Here is an 18,703-nt window from a genome sequence, read left to right as displayed (position 1 = left end):
CAGATGCAGCCAAGCGATCCGCACTCTCATTCCCCGCAATTCCCACTTGACTTGGTACCCAGCAAAATTTGATATTACTTCCAAGGCGCAGAGCTCTGTTTACTTTAAAACGAACATGTTGTGTAAGTACATTCTTTGTGGAAACTCTGGAAGAGATAGCAGCTAAGACGCTTTGTGAATCGGCAAAAATGACTGCGTTCAATACACTGTTATCCAGAATATGTTCAATGGCTAATAAAATACCATAGAGCTCTGCAGTGAAGATGCTTGCCATTGTGTCAAGCTGCACAGCTCTTCCAAAGCCACTAGAATAAACTGCGCAACCAACGGAACATAAAGATTTCGATCCGTCGGTATAGTATTCGGCGCAACCGCTAGATATCCTTTCTTGCAAAGATAGAAACTCTTGCTGAAGAAACTGTGGAGCCACGGTCTTCTTACTGTATTTGGTGAAAGACCAGTTACAACATACGGGTAGCTCGTTCCAAGGGGCAATTCTCTCCATAGATGTTAGCAAGTTAACACCACTTGTGGAAGGGACAGGGAGGTTGAGAGAGCTACAAATACTTTGAACTCGCAAACCTAGGGGGCGCACAATTGTTGGCTTGTTTTCAAACAAATTACAGAACTGAGGAATTTGTAAAATTCTATAAGCAGGATTTTTCGGATCCGAAAGCACTTTGTAATAATAACACAGGCTCAAGTACTGTCGGCGTTTTTCCAGAGACATTTGATGCGTGTCCACATGCAAGCTTAATACGGGCGACGTGCGAAAGGCCCCAGTGGCCAGCCGGAGTCCGAGGTGATGAACCGGATCCAACATCTTTAGAGCGGAAGGTCGTGCCGAACCATAAACAATCGCACCATAATCCAGACGGGACCGAACTAAAGCATTGTACAAACGTAGGAGGCATCGCCTGTCAGACCCCCAAGATATATGTGACAGAACCTTAAGGATGTTTGAGGATCGCAAGCACTTTTGCTTTACTTCCTTTAAATGAGACTTGAATGTAAGCTTTTTATCGAAGACCACGCCTAAAAATTTATGTTCCTGCTTCACCGATATTCCTATGTTATTCAATTGTAAGATTGGGTCCAAAGTCAAACCTGGTCGCAGGGAAAATGGCACACACACAGTTTTCTCTGGGGAAAACTTAAAACTATTTTCATTTGCCCTCTTGGTCATTCTGTTTATTGTGAGCTGCAGTTGCCGTTCACCACTGGAGAGGTTGCAAGACGAAAAAGATATTTGCACATCATCCACGTAGAGCGAGTATGAAACAGATGACGGTATAACTTGAGCCAGACTGTTTATCTTAACTGCAAATAAGGTGGCACTTAAGACTCCGCCTTGGGGGACACCATTTTCTTGCAAGAAGACATTGGATAAAGTCGAGCCTAATCGGACTTGAAATGTACGCTCACTTAAAAAATTCAGCAAGTAACGAAGCATACGGCCACGCACTCCACAGTTGTATAGATCTCGAAGGATACCATACCTCCACGTAGTGTCATATGCCTTCTCTAGATCAAAAAACACCGACACGCAATGCTGCCAGTGTACAAAGGCCTCACGTATGACGGTCTCAAGTCGGAGCAGATGGTCCTTGGTGGACCGTCCAGCACGAAAGCCACACTGCTTAGTGTCAAAAAAGTTTTTCTCTTCCAAAAGGAACATAAGGCGGCGATTTATAAGTCTTTCATAAGTTTTCCCCAAGCAGCTTGTAAGTGCTATGGGGCGGTAGCTGGTAGCCAGAGAGGGATCTTTTCCAGGTTTCAGCAAAGGTATAACATGGGCACTTCTCCAAGAATGTGGGAAAGCAGCAGCTTCCCATAGGTAGTTGAAAAAGGACAACAGGTGGGACAAAGATTCATGAGACAGGTGCTTAAGCATCTCGTAGTGAATTCTGTCTGGCCCAGGTGCAGATTGCTTTTTTAGGCTGAGAGCAACTTCCAGTTCACACATTGTGAACGGTCTATTGTATGCAGCAGAGTTGAAGCCTGACATAGTGATTTTCTGCTTCTCAGCGGTAGACCGGTACTTTAAAAACTCCGTACTGTAATTGGAAGAGCTGCAGACATGCTGAAAATGTTCTGCGAGGAAGTCTGCTTGTCCTGTTAGAGATGCTGAGATTAAAGGAAAAAGTGGAATCCTGAAAGCGTGGTACTGCCCACGAACTTTTTTGAGATCGGATCCCATACTTCTTTAGCAGTAACAAAACTATTTAAGGATGAAACATACTTTGTCCATGAAGCCCACTTGGCCCGTCTTCGCGTCCACCGAGCTTGTGCTCTTTTTTTCCTAAACTCTATCAAATTATGGAAAGTTGGATAGCAACGAAAAGTTCCCCACGCCTTGTTCTGGCTTTTCCGAGTGGAAGTACATTCCTCATTCCACCAGGGCTTGTACCTCCGGGGAAGATTTCCTGAGGTCTGTGGAATTGAAGCAGAAGCAGCATTTATAATGCATTCTGTAACGTAAAGCGTTGCATCCTCAGGAGTCATATGAAGAAACAAGGAGGGATCAACAGTAGCTTCTAGACCAAAAATAGACCAGTCGGCCTTTTCCAACTTCCATCGTGGAAGGCGGGTTGGTATAAATGAAACTGGTAAAACGCTCTCTAAAATTATGGGTAGATGGTCGCTTCCAAAAGGATTGTCTAAAACGTTCCATGAAAAGCATGAAAGTAGAGATGGTGATGATAGTGATAGGTCGATCGATGTAAAAGTGTTGTGGGCAGCGCTAAAAAATGTTGGTTCTTTCTTATTGAGCAGGCAGATTCCAGTTGATAATAAAAGCCTTTCAATAACTACACCTCGAGAGTCTTGACGAGAGCTTCCCCACAAAGGATGGTGGGCATTAAAATCACCAAGAATTAAAAAAGGTTTGGGAAGTTGTTTGATGAGTGCTTGAAGTTCGTGAAGATGCAGCGGAACATTAGGTGGTAAGTAGAGTGATACTAGAGTGATAAGGCGGTCAAGAAGGATGCGAACTGCAACTGCCTCAAGTGAAGTTTGTAAAGGAACTTCAGCACATGCCACTCCACTTTGAACCACCACTGCTACACCACCCGAAGGGTTTGAGGAACGGCGGTCCTTCCTAAAAACTTGTTGATGACGCAAAACCTGCGTGTGCGAATCAGTCAGGTACATCTCCTGTAGGCCAATAGCAACAGGACGGAGCTCATCAAAAAATGAATTGATGTCATCTATGTTACGTAGAAGGCCACGACAGTTCCACTGCATAATGCCTATATGCTTAGCCAGTGCAAAAGTGAATATAAAAACTGGTAAAAAAGTAAAATGAGTTGACTATGGCTTAAAATCTATTTTTTTGTGCGGGCATTTTTCTTTTTTACAGCCTCTTTCTGCTGGCCAGTAGAGTCACTGGTGGCAGAAAGAGAGAAGTCAGATCCAGCAAGGAAACTTTCCTCGCCGGACTTGGGTCCACCCTCGTCCATAGGCTCTTCAGGGGGAGCCGGAGGAAGACCCGGTGGGGTTGGTAGCCTTAACGGCTCGCTAGGTCTCTGCTGGATCGAGACGCGGGGTTGTCCCCGGCCTCGAGGAGGCAGGGAGGTAGGGGCGGCGGGAGGTGCCGCCCCCTGCTTCAGGGTGGACGTTGAAGGAACAGCGTCCACCGTGTGGTTGGAGTGCAGTGCAGCTGGCACTGCACCCGCGGGCTTCAGAGGGGACACTGGCGGGAGACACCCCCCCCCCCCCCCCCCCTAGAGGGGTCTGTGTTCCCGCCGATGCCATCACTGGTCGTGCGGATCCCCTGCGCACGACCTCGGCATACCCTCCTTTTGATAGGAAGAAGAAACGTTTTTTCGCCTCATGGTAGGAGATGTTTTCTGTGGTTTTCAAAGTAAGTAGTTCTTTTTCTTCTTTCCATTTTGGACAAGAGCGTGAGTATGCTGGGTGACGGCCATCACAGTTGACGCATTTCGGGTCACTCTCGCAACTGTCAGCAACATGCTCATTACTGGAGCACCTCGCGCAAGTGTCGCTTCCCCGGCAGCTCCGTGACCCATGGCCGAACCTTTGGCACTTAAAGCACCGCTGGGGATTCGGCACATAGGAGCGAACACGGCACCGGAGGTAGCCTACCTTTATGGCCTCTGGGAGAGTGGTGGTGTCGAAGGTCAGTATAATGTGTCTCGTTTTACGTTCTACACCCTCACGACGAAGGGTGATGCGACGAGCGGCAATAACTCCTTGGTCTGAAAGGCCTTCAACGAGTTCTTCCTCAGACGAGTCCATTAGGTCGTCCTCCGAGATAACTCCTTGAACTGTATTAAGTCTGCGGTGTGGAGTAACATTTACTTTGTATTCAGACACAACGTTGAGAGAAAGAACGGCATCACTTTGCTTTTTGGTGCTGATCTCAACAAGAAGATCACCGGATGGCATCTTTTTGGCAGAGTAATCTTTCCCAACGATTCCTTCCAGTACCTTGGCGACTAAGAAAGGGAACAGTTTGGCAAGTGGTTTTTCTTCTTCAGAGTGTAAGACCAGGAATTTTGGAAATTTTTCGAGTACTTTGGATATTTCGGGAGTGACTTGAGCTTCGGTGCGGCCCCTTTTGGGGGCCGATCAAAAGGTTTGAGTTTGGAACCCATATAAAGGGGGAGGGTTTTCGGAAACTGTGGTGCACCGCCCACCACCGAGCCCAACAAGGGAACAGGTAACGCTCCATAACAAGAATGGCTTGGCTGAAGACGTTACTCTATTAGTGCTGCCCAGTCTCTATAACCAAGAGTGGTTCTGGACAAGGTGTCTGTCGCCACCCAAGGTTAGCCCTTGCCGCCAAAAGAGTTGAAAAGGAAAGAAGAGAAATGAGAAGAGTGAAAAGGAGGAGAAGACAAGGGTGAAAGTAGAGAGGGGATAGTAGAAGTGGCGACTAGACTGAATCATCCTGGCCGGGCCTTACCAGGACTCCCGTCTACGAGAAGCAGGGGCCGAAGTGGTGTATTGCCTCGCCCGGGGGGCCCCGAAGGGTCCAAACCTACCCCGGGTTCGGCTCAACCACCAGGATGCCCTGTTCCCCGGACACGGGAAAGCCACGCACAGCCGTATGTGGGCGGGCGAACCCGCATGGCTCGGGGTCCGTGGAGACGCCACTCTCCAAACACCTGCTTTCACAGGTGCCCCCTGCGGGGTTATAATAAAGATTGTATTATGAAACGTAGATGGAATAGTTGAAAGCAAGACTGTAAAGCCATATGCCTTTTTTTCGAGTTTGATTTTTCTTTCTAGGAAGAGCTGCTTCAATAACAAGTAGCGTATGGAGAAAGCGGGGTGCTGTTTATAGGAAATGTCAAAGTGTGATTACTGATTCGTGTTCAATGTTTCCGTGGTTGCTAAGAATCACCCGTAATACCTTGCACAAAAAAGCAAAATAAATTAGGCTGTCTTTCAATATCAACATTCATATGCACTACAGTTTAACTGAACATGAGTTTTTAATTAAAATTTACATCATGAAACGTGGAAACGTGTCTGAATACGTTCAGAGGAAGACTGTGAAGGCATATGTCCTTGTTCCAGTTTGATATTTCCGTCTTGGAACAGCTGTTTCAATAACAATTAGGTTATGGACAAAGCGGGGCACTATACTTAGAAAATGTTAGAACGTGATTGTTGATACGTATTCGAGATTTCTGTGGTTCGTAAGAATTCTGTGTAATACAGGGTCTGTCCCAAAACTTCCCGGAATGATTTTTTGTGGTCGGCAACGCCGCCTGGCGGGGTGGGGCTTCAGGTGGAGAAGTTAGTGGGGGATATAAGCTTCGAAACGAGACCGGTCTCAGTTGTCTGCTATCAGTTGCTGAGGCAGGTCACGCTTCGCGCAGAGGCATCTACAGCACCCTCGTCGAGAAAAAAAAATGGAGCAGTTTTTGGAGCAACGTTATGCAATCAAGCTTTGTGTGCAACTAGGTAAAAACGGGGCGGAGACGCTCGAAATGCTTCGGAAAGCCTACGGCGACGACGCGATGAAAAAAAGCCAAACTTTCATGTGGCACAAGAGGTTCCGGGAAGGTCGGGAGTCCGTCAACGACGACGACCGCTCGGGACGCCCGTCGACATCACAAACGGATGACTCGGTGCAAAAAGTGCGTCACGTTTTGGACAAGGACCGGCGATTAAGCTTTCAAATGGTCGCAGATGAGTGTGGAATACCCAAAACAATCGTTCATCGCATTTTAACAGAGGATCCCCAAATGAGGAAAGTCTGCGCGAAAATGGTGCCAAAGGTCCTGACGAGTGAGATGAAGGAAGAGCGCTTGTTGAAGTGTCAGGAATTGCACGAACGCTTCGAAACAGACCCAGAATTTTTGGACAGAGTGATCACAGGGGATGAGACGTGGATTTTCGAGTACGATCCCGAATCAAAGCGTCAGAAAAGCGAGTGGCACACCACGGAGTCTCCTCGCCCGAAAAAAGCAAGGATGAGCAAATCGCGAATCAAGGCAATGCTCATTGTGTTTTTTGACAGAAAAGGTGTGGTTCACAGTGAATTCGTGCCACAGGGACAAACAGTCAACAAGGAGTTTTACTGTGAAGTGCTCAACCGGTCGCGAAACAGGGTTCGACGAGTTAGAAAAGAAATTTGCGACAACTGGATCTTGCACCATGACAATGCGTCAAGCCACACCGCGCTCATTGTCTCCGAGTTGCTGGCCAAAATGTGTGTGCCAACGCTGCCCCAGCCACCGTACAGCCCCGATCGGGCACCACCGGACTTCTTTTTATTCCCAAGAATCAAAAGAACCCTGAAAGGAACGCGGCATGGGACGCTGGAGACGGTAAAAGCAGCTGCGACGACCTCACTGAAGGAGGTTCCTGTTGAAGGCTTCCAGGGCGCCTTCAGTGATTGGGTTCAGCGTTGGCAACAGTGCATCGAAGCAGGGGGAGATTACTTTGAAAAGTTCTGAAAATATTGTAAACTGATATTGAATAGATGATTTATAAAAAAAACGATTCCGGGAACTTTTGGGACAGACCCTGTATACTAGAGAGCAAAATGGTGGGTAAGGGCGTGCCCGAAGCCAACATTCGAGTGCATCGCTGTTCCCGTGATCTTCATTTTTTATAATAAAAATTGTATTATAAAACGTAGATGGAATTGTTGAAAGCAAGACTGTAAAGCTATACATCGTTTTTTTAGTTTGATATTGCCGTCTGAGAACAGCTGCTTCAATACCAATTAGCGTATAAACAAAACGGGGTACCATTTTTAAACAAATGTCAATGTGTTATTGCCGATCCGTATTTTATATTCCCGTGGTTGCTAAGAATCTCCCAAACTACTTTGTAGCAAAAACAAAATGGATTTGCGTGTCTCTTTAACATCAACATTTACATATACCGCAATTCACGGGAATGTTATTTTTGAAAAACAATTTACAGAATGAAACTTGTATTAATATGTTCAAAGCTGGACTGCAAAGCTGTACGTCTTTCGTCTACTTTGATATGGCCTTCTGGGAACACCTGATTTTTTAACAACTAGCGTATGCACAAAGTAGGCTACCATTCTTAGAAAATGTCAAAGGGTAATTTTTGAAACGTATTCGGCATTTCCGTTGTTGATAAGATTCCCTTGTAATACTTTACAGAAACACATGGTGGCTTAAGGTGCGCTGGATGCCAACATTCGAGTACACAAAAAAACGTGTATGAACATGCTAAAAGCAAGGCTGGGAAGCCTTACGTCTTTTTTGAGTTTGATATTGCCATCTAAGAACGGCCACTTCAATGACAACTGGCGTATGGACAAAGCGGGGTTTCATTTCTAGAAAATGTCAGTGTGATTCTTGATACGTATTCAATGTTCCCGTGGTTGCTAAGAATCTTCCGGAATACTTTGCAGCAAAAACGTAATGAATTATTGTGTGTTCAAAATCAACATTCCTGTGCGCTGCAGTTCACGTGAACATAATGTTTTAAAATAAAATTGCATCATGAAATCTGTGAATATGTTCAGAGGAGGACTGTGAAGGCATACGTCTTTTTCCCCTTTGATAGTTCTGTCTAAGAACAGCGGCTTTAATAACAATTAGCGTATGGATAAAGCGCGGTACCATTTTTTGTAATTGTCAAAGTGTGAATGTTGATGCGTATTCAACATTCCTGTGGTTTCTAAGAATATCCCGTAATACTTTGCAGCAAAAACGTAATGAAATAGTGTTTGTTGAATATCAACATTTATATGCACGGCTGTTTACGTGAACATCATTTTTAAATAATATTTATATTAATAAACGTGTATGATATGTTCAAAGGAAGGCTGCAAAGCCATACGTCTTTTTTGAGTTTAATATTACCGTCTAAGAACAGCTGCTTCAATAACAATTTACATATGGACAAAGCAGGGTGTCATTTCTAGAAAATGTCATGGTTCTACATTTTTGTGGTTGCTTATAATACCTTGTAAAACTTTACAAAAACACATGGTGGTTTAGGGTGTGCTCGATGCCGACATCTGAGTGCACCGCTGTTTCTGTGATCTTTATTTTTGTAATAAAAATATATTATAAAGCGTGTATTGAATTGTTCAAAGCAAGACTCTAAAGACATATGTCTTTTTTCGAGTTTGATATTCCCGCCTAAGAATAGCTGGTTGAATAACAAGTAGCCTATGGGCAAAGCGGGGTGCTATTTCTAGAAAATGTCAAAGTGTGATTACTGATACGCATTCGATGTTCCCGTGGTTGCTAGGAATCTGCCGTACTACTTTGCAGCAAAAAGAAAACGGATTAGTTTGTGAGGCTATCGTAGCAATTGTGTAGGATTCATTGTCCTGCCGTGCCCACAAGTGTTTTTGCAATGCGTTTGTGAATGCTTCGCTGTCAGTAGACTGCTTTTGGGACTTTCTGGTGATATCGAATTAAACCCGGGCCCCGATAAGGAGACTATGGGAATGCTACAGGATATATTGAAAAAACAGGCTGAAATAGTGAATGACATTAGAGAGCTTAAAACTAACAGCCTTAATGTAAACAAGACACTCAGGAGCATTGAAGACGGGCTGAGCGGGGTTCTAAGTACAGTTACCAAAATGGAAACAAAATTCGTGAACTGGAATGCGAAGTGCAGTTCTTGCAAAACACTATACTACACCAACACGGAAGGCTTGTTGAATTTGAAGATCGATCTCACCGAAACAACCTTATAGTTTTCGGCATTCACGAGGAACCTGGAGAAACAAGAAGAAACCTGAAGCAAAAGGTGCTCGATGACATCTTTAACAAGCAACTGGGTGTGTCATTAACATCATCAGTCGAAAGAATTCACAGAATAAAGCGGATCACCCAAGGCAAAAATAGACCTGTGGTTCTAAGGGTATTCAACTATAATAAAAAAGTTTCGGTGTTTAAAAACTGTAAGAAACTAAAACGAAATGCACTGTCAATCTCTGATGACTTTTCAAAAGAAACGTTGCAGACGAGGAAGAAATTGTGGGAGTCAGCACACGACGAAAAACGGGGAGGAGGAAAAGTTATATACGTAAAAACAGGGGACGGGACAACACATCTTTTATATAACTTGTATATAACTCTTTCTAAACCTACATCATTACCAACGCGCTCACTAAGAAGTTTGAAAAGTTAAACTTGTTCATGACAGACTTTTCGTTGATGACGTGGCGTACGTTGGCGAGTCGGAAAAAGAACAGAGGGTAAAGCTAAATACACCCCACATGGCCAGTTCCACGTCTGCATCGGAAAAAGACTGACATGAGACGATTCCTAGATTGATAATAGTTACACTAATCGCGCAAAGTGTTAATGAATAAAACTAAACAACTGCAAGCTGTTTTACTATATCATGACCCGCGTCTTGTCGTGATAACGGAAACTTGGTTGCGTCACGAGGCATCAGACTTCAAAATCTTCCCTCCCGGTTACGATATGTTGTGCCACGACAGAGACACTAGAGGTGGGGGGTTGTCTCGCTTATAAAGCGGTCCTTGAGGTATGAGACTGTGACGCATATCCCAGACCATGAGAGTTTATGGTACAAAATATTCTTAAAACATTGTAACATTCTGGTCGGCGAAGTATATAGACCGCCTTCCTAAGGCATCAGTTTGATTGAAGAAAATTATAATTTTTGACACTCCCTGCTAATGAACACACTCAATTAATAGTTCTTGGAGATGTTAATTTTCTTCATAGGAATCGGAACGAAAAAAATGTCGAAGAGTCAGGTTTGAAACAAGATGATTACATGTTAGAAATATTGTTAAAAAACGGCCTTGATCAAATGGTTCGGGAACCCACAAGGACGTGTAGGGTCACGCAATTCCATTTTCGATCTCTGCTTTCTTTCGACGTGCTTTCGTGAGTACGAGGTGTCTGTTGTAGACGGGATTTTAGATCTTAAGCTGGTGCGTGTCACGGTAACACAAAATAGCCCCCCTCAAAAACAGAAAAAGAATCCGGCACTCGCTTGCAACTTTCAAAAAGCTGATGACACAACTGTCTTAGAATTTTCGGAATACCCTTTCGATTCTTTTCGCCAGGACACTAACGTTGAAAGCCTCTGGAATCACTTTAAGGAAGCAGCAAAACATACCTTGTCTCAGTTTCAGAGAGTGTCTACGGAACTTGAGGAATTGTCAAACTCTATTTTACGAAGGGATGAGACGCCAAAGCGGATTTATTCCTCCAATACTTCCAGCGGCTTTTTAATTAAATCCAGGCATTATCTTTGGGTACGACTTTTAACTCTTTCAACAAGTAAAAAATAAAAAAAATACATTTAGGAAATCGACTAGTTCATACCTTTTTAGGGGATATATTATTTTAGGTGCTCATGCTTACCATGTTTTTGATCACTTCCATAACGTAGACGCACATGAGCAAACTATTTACTAAAGTAAAGAAAATAAAACCTCATCGACTTTCAAACAAGAAACTCGTTAGGTTCGGTAGCTTATTATGATTATTACTGGCCTTCAGGACTGTCCTGTGTTTTATTTTAGGCACGACAGCTATTTTAACAAGGCTTCGCAAGCTATACAATTGGCTGATTCAATACCTTGCTTTATTTATTTCTTCTTTTTCTTTGGAAAGTTCAATTACCATTTTTATTCACTTTTTCTCCACTAAAGTTATATTTTCCGTACGGCACATATTCATATCAGACAGTTGTTCCATCTATTTTTGGTGGAATTCTCTATGTGTTGTGCTACTCCACAACGCGAGGGTAAACAGTAGCACGTTCTTGGCTTGTAGTTGTATTCAATTTGCTGCTAATTTAACAGTACGCACGTGATACAATTATATACACAAAAATACTTCAACAGGGTATGATAAAGTATAAAGACCTCAAAAGATCCTTGTGAAATCTGCCAAACCTAAAAAAATTGAATAAGTTACTCTTGGAGTGTAACAGGCGTCAGCTTCTCTATATATTTTTAGAAACAAATTTACAAGATCACCACTTCTTACCAATAACACTCTTTTCCGAAATATCCAAAGGACACAAGGGACACGTTTTCAGTAAAACCTGTAGCACTTTCGTGATTGTTTTTGATGAAACTGTGAAAACTTTATTCGAGACTACGTTATTTGTTCTCCGGCCCTGCAATTCGATACTTCGAACTTAAGTTCGAAACTTCCGAACTTTTCAAGCTTGTGCATCAAAAATGTTTGAAACCTTGTAATATTTTAACTTTCATGCTTAGGTAAATTAAAAATTTATATTTTCTTGAAGTTGATTTGTTAAAATTTTTTAAATCCTCGAACTAAAACTTGCAACAACCTTGTAACCTCGATCTTTCTTTTTTTTTTAATTTGAACTTTAGCGGCGTGTGAAAGTTGAGTACTTTTTGAACGTAACCTTAACAAGGCTCCAGATTTTCGAAACTTTTCTGCCTAAAAATTTAGCATATTCGTGGCATTCCTAATCATTAATAACTTAATATTCTTCGTGAATGTAGAGATGGCCGTGTTACGCGGGGTAGAATTTTTTAGTCCGAGTTTTAACCTTGAGGGGGTATAGCAAACAATCTTTTTGGAATGTAAACATCTGTTGAAAAGCTCGAAGTCTGAACCGGCCTGAACTTTCTATGTATCCCGATTAATTTTAAATTTTTTAATTATACGGAAATATTTACAGCTTCAACTTCCATTTCGTAACCTAGGAATCGCAAATGAATTGTTGCTATAGGATTCGGAAGTTTTATAAATTTCTCAAAGCATGCAGATTCTCATAATTATCAAAATAATTAATCTTTTTATAGGCACACGGGGAAAGTGAGCATGCCTAATTTGGCTGCAATACCCCACATCGCACGGGAATTATGAAAGGACCAAGAACCGAACGAGGTTCACGTGGGTACCTTATTTGGGCTGCCCACCTCTTCTTTGGGCCCCAAGCTGCGTCCAATGTAGGCTGCCCATGTGGATCTCCTGAGGGTCTCCCGAGGTCAGCCAAGGCGGGCTGCCCAAATGGGTTCCACGTGGCCTTCGAAGCCCAGTTTGCCCTAATTGGTTACGCACGCTCATATGTAGAGGTCGAATACCAGAATAACCGAATAAATCCTAGTGCATCAAAATATGGTTATAATATTTTCAATATTTAGCAAATACCCACTGTTTTAGTGCTCTAGGACGTACTGAATAATTCTTGGTAATGTAGTTATGTTGAAATAAAACGCTAAATGTTCCTCGGTGTTCTTTGATGATTTTATTTTCCAATTCTCAATGAACATGTTTATTACCAGAGCACACATTTCTGAGCCGGGTTCATCTTCTGATCTTTTCTGCAACTGAAAGCGCGTGCGAAATCGGCAGAGTTCATCAAAGCCACGTTTACCCTGTAATTAAGAAAACCACGTTTTGCACGATTCAGTGTCGGAAAGCACATTCACCAGGACACGCGTTCAAAATAGTTTAATACTATTAGTCTAGCCAACCACATCACACGACGGTACAAAATATTATCACCGACTATTAACGCTGTTCGTCTAAATTTGTACCGTACGTTGCTATTTTGATTTGAATAATGCTGATAATTTATCAATTTTAGTGGTCCTTTCTTAAAAAATATTTTAAATATTCAGCAACTCATGGGCCTGGTTATTGAGCAATATGAAGTAATAAAAGAAACTTGTCTTTTACCAGAAACATCTTTAGGTTTTTTTTTTAATTTCATGCGCAACGAATTATTCTTGTGTCGTTTTAAAGCTTTATGTAAATATTTTACGGGTTACACGAGTACGTAACATTCGACAGAAAGCGAACGAAAAAATTGCTTTGCATCTCCCTATTTTTTTCTCCGAGTCCATCGGTATAATTGACACTGAGGCGTCCTGTAGGTAGTCTCAGCGTCATTATAACATTCATGATTTGGTGTTTTCTGGCATGCCGTATATTGTCGCGGATGGGAAAAGCTCCTCCAGCGAAAAACTTAAAATAAAGTTCTAATCGGCCTAGCTATGCCACAAACAAAAAACGAGCATCCAGACAACAGCAGCGAGCGTCAAGAGTTAGGCGGCCAGTGGCTGTTTATACTCCAAAGTCGACGAACGCAACGCGCGTCGGCCGCTACGCCACGTCACGCCCTGCTGAGAAGCTCCCAGGCAACCCTGTTTACCGTCCAGGATAGACCAGCGCGGCCCGACGAACTACCCCAATTTGTGCATACTTGTCTCCGTGGCAAGTGCGCCGTGTCGCGCAGTGTATTTCCGCTTTCTGGTCGGTACCAATCGTACAACCAGTAGGTGTGGTTCGTCCATTCGAAGGCAAGCAGGTGATGGGGATAACGAGTGCTAACCAGCATTTAATGGCTCCCAAATGTCGCAGAAATGTCGGTGTAAAAACAAAAGATTACGATATTGCGTCCGTCGAAACTGCCAGTTCGCCTGAAGCGCGAGACAAAGCAAAGCAATTCTATCCGACGTGCGAGCCATCGGAAAAATGGCCGCTCCGACTTGCCGTACACGAGAGTTGGAGACACATGCTTCCAACGTGTCGTTCAGCTCGGCTCCGCTCGGTTCCGGGTGTCCTATCGGAGGGTCGTTCGAAGCTAAAGGCTGTATTTATAACGGGCGGTAGCTTGAGCCACCTAGCGTATAAACCAAAAATATTTTTCCTCCCCTCGCCTTTTGTGGTTTTTTTGTCTTTTAAACAAACAAATTGTTCTTATTATATTCCATTAAAGTGTACATGTCTGAAGATTTTACGTCAAGTTACTTTGTGGTTCAACATTCCTTAATCACGATGAACCACAGCGGACCTTATGAGCCATGCCAGCGAAGAGAGCACTGCGTAGAATTCACGTGACTACGCACCCCGCGCATTGCTGCGTCAATCCCGAAGTTCACGTGACACTCACACGGCATCGGAATGGGTCGAAGCGTCCGCTGCTGTCCATCGTAAGGAAAACGGAGTATATTCGGGTTTCGACGGTCTTGATTGGTCCCAGAAGGCCGGCTTGCCATGCACGCGCGAATTCAGCAGCTCGTTTTGTGCTGGCGTGAAAACTCCATGGCGTTCGTTGCCTTTACTTCACGACGACGGCTCGCGTGACGAGCCGCTTACACCTGCTTCCCCGGTCCTCTTCTCCCGATCGGGCCTATCTTCCCGTGACAGCCTGACGTTCCCGCCATCCATGCCGCCATTGGCTGCGGCCTTCCGACAGTCGGACGGCGGTGAGGCGAATACGTTATAAGTTGGTCACATGCCGGAGTCGGACGGAGAACCCGTCATAGGCTCCAGTCCTATTAAACCTGTCTTGTCCGACAGTCGTTCCGTCAGTTGGCACATCAGATCAGACAGTTTTGACGCGCATGTGTCTCGCGCTTCAATCGTGCCAAAGCGACTCTTGTGAATTTGCAAAGATAGTTCAATGTAGGGAGCCTTTATGCGCGCTTTGCTAGGGTGATGCCATTCTTTGTAATGCCACTCGCCGACAGACCAGCTGCCATCTTCGTTCTCGGCGATGATCCGTGGGGCTTATAACCCTCCCGGAAAATATTACCTTAACTCACACGTTCGGAGCAGCGTTGTGGAACCGACGGAGGGAGGATTAGCGTTGTCACCCTCGGATGGGAGGACCGATCGACACAAAGGCAACTTTCTGGCGCACGGGGAAACAATGAAAAGCACCAAATGGCGGTGGGAGACGGTGGGGGAAAGGGAAACAGGCAGTTGGCATCACCGTATGCGAAGCGCACATGGAGGCACCTTAGTTCAATGGAAGCGATGCACTCAATATTCAGAAGCGGCCCCTTCCTTACAGATCTCCGGTGAACTATAATCACAGCTAGCCTTTCACCTACACTCCAGAAAGTAACACCAAAGGGAGCGGACGATACCTCAATGACACAATGTACGCGTTCGTAATTATAGCGCACATGCCACGAGCCAAAACAAATTATGGGGATTTAGGCCCATTTTCATAGCTTGCTGCTACGATTGCCATCAGATTGCGATTCCCCAAATAAAAATTTAAGACAGACTAAATAGTTCCGATGTGTTTCACAAGGTTCCTCGCTCCCATATATTCGACGGCGTTTGCTGTTCCAATCGAGAACGGGTGCCGGTGTGTATGACTAGCACATGATCATATAAATCCCACATATCAGGTCATCCGTAATGTCAATTAATTTCACATTTAGCACGTCATCGAGCTTCAACCTTTTGCGGCACCCCCGTGCAAGTGCGTTCTGCTCGTTTAGCAAAGGAAGCATATCGGATTAGCGCGTCCTTGGAGCGTTTCCCATCCATGCACAAACTCGCCGAGTTGAGCGCAAAGACGTTAAATATACAAGCCAACACAGGAACACGATAACGTAACACATAACATAACATGACCGCCCCACACACTCCGATTGGCCCCGACCGCCGCATCCCGATTCCTGATTGGAGCGCACGCGCGAGAGATTCTGGGACAGCCACCGTCGTCGAGGTGCGGCCTTCGACTTCGCGAATGAAGGATGCTCTAGCCCAGTGGTCTTTAACCATTGATGTTTCCAAGACTCCTTCTGGATTTGTAGAAGCAAGAGAGGACCCGATCCGCCCGGAGGAGGGGGGTTTTCCATTCGACGATAATGATAAGAAAGGTAAATGAAAACAACTGAGTGCAAACCAACTTTGATGCTTTGAAACAGACAATAATTAATCCTATGGGGTTAAATATTATCCGCCTCAGAGCGCACTCACTCACTCAGCGCATATAGTTTGGTCTATATTTAGCTTAATAAAAGAGCCCTGATCAAAAACTAATAAAGTTGCTCGGCTTGATTGATGGTTGAGGGCTTTGGGGACGCCAAGATAGCCTTCAGTGACCCTAAAGAGTCCGCGGACTCCTTTTTGAAAAACAGTGCTCTAGTCCGTCGTGCGCAGCGCCGGCACATGCCGGGCTACGCTAAGCTACGCCACGTGGCGCATGGCGACGGAATCTGGCAACGCGATCGGGCGGTGCGCTCGTCGAAGTTACGTCGGAGCATAAACAGCCCTTAAAAGCTGTCCAGCACGAAAGTCTGTCGTCGTCGGGAAAGTGAATCGGGTAGGCCACACTGTGCCTCTTACCTATTAGACCAGGTATCTCAAATGTTCCGTCTAGAGTGTTCGAGCATTAAACACTCGGGAAACTGACTCGGCGAATTATTCTGGCCTTCCTATTTATCATACTCGGGATACTAATAAACGCGAATCTTCATGCACGCGGTAATTTAAGTCTTTTGAGTAAAATGGATATATATTGTGCTGCTGTTTGGGAGTCTTCTGGTCATCGGCATGTCGAACAAAATCAAACAATTTCTACGTTTCTTGCCCCACAATGAAATTATCAAATTGAGTGACTGGTCGAATGGCTACGAAATGAAGAACAATGCATATAGTCGGTGATAGGCTAAGAGTTCAGGGAAAAACTCCTCCTCCCTCTTTTTATTTGAACAGAACAGAAGCTGGAGGTGAGGTGCCTTCTTTTCCAGCGTTTTCCCAGCTAAAGCGGAAAAAGGTGGGGTCTTCCCAATGAACTCCTAACCTGTCATCCACTATAGTATCCCGACTTTCGATGCAGCTAAGAGAAAGGAGTAGTGGGATCAGGCACCGACACGGAATGGTCCCGGATGTACGCGGCGGCGCTGCGGTCGTAGGGACTGGAGGATCCCACCGGCTCCGAGCGTTCCGGAGGCCTTCGGCGAGCAGCTTTGTCTTGCTGTTTGGCTGTTTCGTGGTATGGCCGCGCGAAGTGGCTCCCATTCTGAACTGATCTTTACCCCGTGTTTGCTGTCGTTTGTGGACAATGAAGTGTCATGCCGAATTAGTGTTTAATCGCGCAGCAAATGCAATGAGAGCCGCTCTGGCTGCCCGGTGAATACAGCCTATCCAGAACATGCTTTAGTGGCGCCCTCTCGTGCCGTCGACACGGAGTGCGGCAGCCCGTGAGCGCTCGCTATGCTCACTACCCCTCCTCTAGGTCATGGCCACTCAAGCAACCAAGGACGTCATGAAGGAGGTTATTTTTTGCTTGTTTTTGTAATTTCAGTTTGGCTATAACTTTTAAAATAAACCCATATTCGAGAAAAGAAAAGTTTTATTAAGTTACTACGTTCAGTGGGCTCAGGTTCGGTGCAACTTAAAAATTAGTAAAAAAAAGTAATTGCACGCCCCTTTAAGCAACCGCGTTCGCCACCGCTTTGCGAGCGCGGTTAGGCCGCCAGTTTGAATATGGCGTGTCTGTGCGAAGCCACGCGTGCTTCACACGTACGCGAAACCTAATTTAGCTCCGGGCAAACTGCAATTATAGTCCCTAACCATAGCCTCCTCTATATCCACAAAGCCTGGCAGTTCGACGACGGAGCCATATTGGAGCGCGAGGATCTAATAGCACAGAGCATCAAAGAGACATTTTTCGGGGAACCTGGACGTCAGCGCACAGCTTTTGGAACGGCGAGGACCCGAAACACACTTGTTCGCTCGAAATAAAAGTGTTGCGGCGTCTCGCCTCAGCGGGACGCCAGTCACGTGGCTCTCCTCTCATCCATTGTCTGCCGCTCCATCTTTTCCATTTCTGCGGCCGTTTCTCGTGGCGATCTGCCAGGCTTTGTCAGAATATAGGAGGCTATGGTCCAATCACGGTACAGAAAGAAAACAACGCGCACTGACGCTGTTGGTGGCTGCCTTGCTTTGTGCCGGTCCCGTTTTTGTTTCTTTTTCTTCTCGAACTTAAACGATTAAATCATGCGAAACCAACACGTCCTTCGGGTTTTCCAAACAAAATTCTGTACTTTAAAAATATTATAAGGTTTTAACCTAGTTATGACTCTGAGAGTCGAAGGTTTCTGGTAAGCATCAACTAATAATGAAATCTAGTAGCAATCGTTCGTTTGAAGTGGAACTAGTTTTTAGCTTGTAGAAATTTGCTAACCTGTGCCTCGGTATCGTGTGGGGGTCTGTACGAATGAAGTGTGTTCTTGCTTCTGTAGTCATTTTGTTGCAGAACATCTGCGAAAAATGATTTCGGAATAACATATTGAATAGAAGGAAGTCGCAATGATAAAAAATATGATACTATACAGGGGGAATTTTATTGACATATTCGCCCTGGATCTCAATCTTAGCATGGTGAAACTTTCCATCGGAGTTCAAAACAAGTGATAAAGTTAAGAACTTTGTAATTGGAAAGCATTGGGCTCATACGCGCTTATTAGTTTAGTAGGGTCTTCAAACGTTTTGGCAAG

The 18,703-nt window shown here is 44.6% G+C and overlaps 1 pseudogene; it reads right to left on the bottom strand.

The window, feature by feature from the left end:
• Positions 1-12,729: 12,729 nt before the first annotated feature.
• Positions 12,730-18,703, bottom strand: part of LOC115332178 — a 104,266-nt pseudogene continuing 98,292 nt past the window's right edge.

Source organism: Ixodes scapularis, unplaced genomic scaffold, assembly GCF_016920785.2.
Source record: "Ixodes scapularis isolate PalLabHiFi unplaced genomic scaffold, ASM1692078v2 PGA_scaffold13__105_contigs__length_92229423, whole genome shotgun sequence".
In the NCBI taxonomy this organism is placed as follows: Eukaryota; Metazoa; Arthropoda; class Arachnida; order Ixodida; family Ixodidae; genus Ixodes; species Ixodes scapularis.
This window is presented reverse-complemented; position numbering and strand designations above follow the sequence as displayed.